The sequence below is a fragment of the Dendrobates tinctorius genome, unplaced genomic scaffold (genome assembly GCF_039654945.1).
Source record: "Dendrobates tinctorius isolate UK_male_01 unplaced genomic scaffold, ASM3965494v1 ptg000102l, whole genome shotgun sequence".
In the NCBI taxonomy this organism is placed as follows: domain Eukaryota; kingdom Metazoa; phylum Chordata; class Amphibia; order Anura; family Dendrobatidae; genus Dendrobates; species Dendrobates tinctorius.
Genome location: NW_027361770.1, coordinates 4,684,041 through 4,689,127, shown reverse-complemented (window position 1 = coordinate 4,689,127; position 5,087 = coordinate 4,684,041). Strand labels below are relative to the sequence as shown.

Sequence of the window (5,087 nt, the reverse complement as noted above, 5' to 3'; positions counted from 1 at the left end):
AGTCTGTGAGAGAAGATCCCCTGAGTGGGATGGATGGAAAGAGGTGCTGCAGCAGTCTCCTGTTACCTGAGGCTGCTGGCACGGGAAAGAGATATAGAAAGCCTGATTCTCCATAAGAAGGAAAGATTTGTATGGAACGTAAGGAGAAGAAGAGAACTAAGGACTAGGGTCAGAGCAGAGCCCTTCCTCAAGTTCTAAGCGCATGGCCGTCGTCCGGTCCCCGAGGTTGTATGGATACTAATGGTCCTGCAGCAGACACCGGAGTAATAGAAGTTGTAAACACTTTATTCACACACAAGACTTGGGGGCACAACAGCAACGTGAGTGAGCCGGGACTTAGTAGCAAGGAGTCCCTGAAGCAGGCTACAGCTGTCTGCCGAACAAGTAGAGTTCTAAGGAACATCTGAAAGGAGGAACTTCAGTGTAACTCAGTACTGTGAGTACCTCAAACAAGCGCTAGTGAGGAGACGTTCAGAGAAGGCACATGTTGGCGAAGTGTTGGAACAGAGTACTTCATCTTGCCTGGAAGTTGGCTGAGCTCCTGACCTGGAGGACACGGCACAGATGCGGGCACCTGTATGCACAACAGACTGTGAGTAAAGCTTTGGAACTACATGCCCTGGTGTCCTCCGCTTATTCCTGCGCCAACCCACTCAGCACTGCTACATCTGTGCTTAACACTGCACTATCTCCCTCTCCTCACTATCTCTCCATCTACACTGCCCTGGGACTACAGCCCTACCTGTGGAGGGCCACAACATCATTGCTGCACCACACCATCTGTCCCAAAGGATCTGTCTGCAGCGTCGGCTTAACATCTTCATTGCCGAACACCACAGGTGGCGTCACGAATCATCCACTTATAAACTTTAATCATCATCCACACTATTCCCTTTACATGGACATGGACGCCCAGGGCCACGGACCGGGTCACCGCCGCTGTGACGACTCCCATTGAAACCAACGGGCCCGGCTCCGAGTACCCCACGGCCCTGGCGGGAAACTCATAAATGTACCGGCAGAAGTTGCAGCCCATTGTGATGCCTTCCCCAACTGAGGAGAAATGGCTGCAGGTTGCAGCAGGCTTTCAGTCTGTGGCCAATTTCCCAAACTGCATAGGTGCAGTTGATGGTAAATATGTAAGGGTTCAGCAGCCACCACAATCAGAACCACGCTTCTTTAATTATAAGAAGTATTTTTCTGTGGTCCTGATGGCGGTGGCTGATGCACACTACAAATTTATTGCCATTGATGTTGGTGCCTATGGCAGTACTGGGGTCTCTCGGCTGTTGCGAACATCACAGATTGGTCAGCAAATTCTTCGAGATTGCGGAACGTTCCCAGCCCAAGATCTTTGCCGGGTTCCACACATCCAGTGCCCTTTGTGATGATATCGGATGAGGCGTTTCCCTTAATGACAACCCTGCTGCGCCGAAACCCACGAAAGGCACTGAATGCTCAGTGGAGGATTTTTAATTATCAGCTGAGTCGTGCAGGCAGATATGTGAAATGCACCTTCGGGATCATGACTAGTCAGTGGAGGATCTTTCACACTGCCATCCAGTTGGATCTAGATACCGTTGATGCTGTGATGAAGGCATGCTGTGTACTCCATAACTATGCTCGTGAGTACAGCTCAGAGGTACTGTAGATGTGGAGTACCAGCAGCCAGAATGTAATCCAGTGTGCAACGCGTGTCTGGGAAGGCCATCTAACTCGGGTGTGTGTGTGCGAGAGAAACTTTTACTGACTATTTTATGAGTCCAGAAGGTGCCGTGTACTGGCAAAACTCCTGTGTTGGTGTTGTGCAGCCTGAACAGCAGTGAAAGATGGAAGAAGATTGAGCGACACAAAAGAAGGACCCCTTGAGCAATATCAACATTTTTTTTTCTGTTTAATCTGTATGTGTTTGTATGGAATTAAAAAAATTTGATTGTTAATTTAGTGTTTGTTATGTTTTCTATTAACTACATGGGTTTGATCAAACAAATTATCAGGATTCATCTCCTTCCCACAGTCCAGTGCCTGTATACCCATCATACATATCCTCTTTCCCATAGTCCTGTACCTTTCTACCATCAGAGATGTCCTCCATCCCATATTCCTGTGCCCATATACCATCACACATATCCTCCATCCCATAGTCCTGTGCTCATGTACCCATGACACTGTCATAGATATAGGGCTTGTCTAGCCTACTTATGCTAATGTATATAAAAAACAGAAACTAAATTTGAAAATATAAATGTATTTGACAAACAATAAAGAAATCATGACAAACAATGTCATTTTTGCAATATTCAAACATAACTTATGGCAAAATTTTTAACGAATAACCAAAAACTTGGTTGGCAACAAAAAGTTTATTTTTATCATTGTGGTGAAGCAGACTGGTGTTGTCAACATCCAACTGGGCGTGGTAACGTACAAAAGTCTTCACCAAAAAACAGCAAATTAATTAAGATATTCGTACTCGGGGGAATATCCATATGAAGGTCCTGGCTCAGAATGGAAAGTGGAAGACAGAGAAGGTCCCAGCCGTTGTGAGCTGCCAGAGTCCGAATGCTGTGAATAAGAGCTGGATGGTGTCATGGCTCGGTACTCAGGTGCTCGGTGCTGTTGGGGTTGTCTAGGACTGAAGAGACCAAAAAGTCCCATCCAGATGGTCTCATAGGGAGGAATTGGAGCAAGGTCTTCTAAAGCTGTGAGTGACATCTGCACCATGCTCATAAATATAGACTTCCTCTCCGGTGTCAGGGAGCAAGCCTTACTTGCAACAGTAAATGCAAAAAAGTCAAAATGATCCTCCGTAGTTTTTTTAATCAACTCCAGAGTTTTATTTGTAGCTTTTAAGGTTTTGTCCTCATTTTTTTCTTACTTTTTTTTGCTGGGCCCTCCTGACACCGGATAGACAGCTCTTTCTTGAACAACAGCTTCTGCGGAACCCGATGCTTCAACAGCTTCAGAAGCAGATGTTCCAGCAGCTGCTGAAGATGTGGCACCAGCAGAAGCTGGTGCAAGTAGGGATGAGCGAGTATACTCGTTAAGATTCGGTAATCTCCAAGTAATGCGGTGCTCGCGGTACTCGAATCCTTGCGAGTATTTCACTACTCGCCTCGCGATATTTGGCACAGCCCGCACAGTCCCCGCACAGTCCCCGCACAACCCAGCACAGTCCCGCACAGCCAGCACAGTCCCGCACATCCTGGCATAGTCCTGCACAGCCTGTCACAGTCCCCACACAGTCCCGCACAGCCAGCACAGTCCCGCACAGCCCGGCATAGTCCCGCACAGCCTGTCACAGTCCTCGCACAGTCCCACACAGCCAGCGCAGTCCCTCACAGCCCGGCATAGTCCTGCACAGCCTGTCACTGTACCGCACAGCCCGGCATAGTCCTGCACAGCCTGTCACAGTCCCGCACAGCCCAGCACAGTCCCGCACAGCCCGGCACAGTCCCGCACAGCCCGGCACAGTCCCTGCACAGTACCTGCACAGTCCAGCACAGTCCCGCACAGGCCAGCACAGTCCCCGCACAGTATCTGCACAGCCCGGAACAGTCCCCGCAAGTACCTGCACAGCCGGCACAGTTCCGCATGGCCCGGCACATTCCCCGCACAGTACCTGCACAGCCCAGCACAGTCCAGCACAGCCTGGTACACTCCCCACACAGTACCTGCACAGCCCAGCACAGTCCCACACAGGCCAGCACAGTCCCACACAGCCCGGCACAGTCTTCGACAGTCCCCGCCCAGCCCAGCACACACACAGCCCATTGCTCGCATTTCCCATAGACTTACATTGGACTCGCTACTCGTTACGGTACCCGAGTATTAGGAGGTACTCGTAACGAGTACAGCGAGTCCGAGTATTTCACTACTCGCTCATCCCTAGTTGCAAGACATGTTGAACAGATGTCACCAGCTCCAGAGGAACCTGCTCCATCTTCAGACTCTTCAGCAGGAGGTGAAATGTTCCCTTGAGAGCTGTGTGAAAAAAAAAATTAATCATTATTAGATTATGTTTCCATGCTGCGTATGAGCAACGCTTTGGAAACAGCAAAAAGACCGCTACGCCCAAAGCGCTCCCCCTTTTTTTTCGCATGGTAATAACGCATGTTTTCTTTAAACACATGTGTAATCACTGCATGCTATCAATACACTGTGCTAGTTATCTTGTGGAGACAGAGCGCCAACGCAAGATATATAGACATGCTGTGGTGTCAAAAGATGTGCCGCATGTCCTGATTCGTGGGTGTGTCACCCACGTTTTAGCATGCATAGTGGAGAGGGGATTTCATGAAATCCCCTCCACTGTGCTGTAATATCTGGACTCTGCAGATTGAACCCTGCGGCTATGCGCAACGTGCAATACGCAGCCAATTGTGGTTCGCAACGTGGAAACATAGAGGCTAGATCTAATTACATATTTGTTTTTTTTTTAAAAAACTTACCTCCGCAATGTCCTGCTTGTCAATAGAATCTGTAGTTCCTTATAATATGGAAATGTTTGGCTCGTTGGAGAGGAGCCACTTTTCTGACAGTTGGCTAGAAATTTGTTAAACCAGTCCCTCACCGACAGCCACCGTTGTTTCACATCTTTCTCTAAAAAGCAAAAGTAAACACACTATTAGCAATCTTAGACCATTTTTTAAAAAGTAAAATATTATTTGTTAAATAACCTTATAGTTACCAATTTGCAACTCTCTTGTATTTGGGAATGAATACCATTCTGGATACAGTTCAGTAAAGATTTTGCTCCAGCATACGTCCCTGTACAATCTGTCTTCATAGGAGTTGTCAGCTGGGTCCCATAGTGCTAGATAATCATGTACCTACAATTTATACTATAATGTCATTAGATACTATATCCTATCCCCAAATAATATATATATATATATATATATATATATATAAAAAAATTGGTATATATTTAGATATAACACCTACTTTAACCCTAATCCCAACCCTAACCCTAATCCCAACCCAACCCTAACCTTAACCCCTAACCCTAACCCTTGAATTTGAGAATGAATGCCATTCCTGATACAGTTCTGTAAAGATTTTGCTCCAGCATACGTCCCTGTACA

The 5,087-nt window shown here is 47.2% G+C and overlaps 1 long non-coding RNA gene across 1 annotated transcript; it reads right to left on the bottom strand.

Moving 5' to 3' along the window:
* Positions 1–2,262: 2,262 nt before the first annotated feature.
* Positions 2,263–4,810, bottom strand: LOC141099811 (uncharacterized). Its single transcript, XR_012234527.1, has 3 exons — positions 4,691–4,810; positions 4,452–4,602; positions 2,263–3,984 (listed from the first exon to the last, which is right to left on the bottom strand). It is a non-coding gene; the product is annotated as an uncharacterized lncRNA (long non-coding RNA).
* Positions 4,811–5,087: the final 277 nt, after the last annotated feature.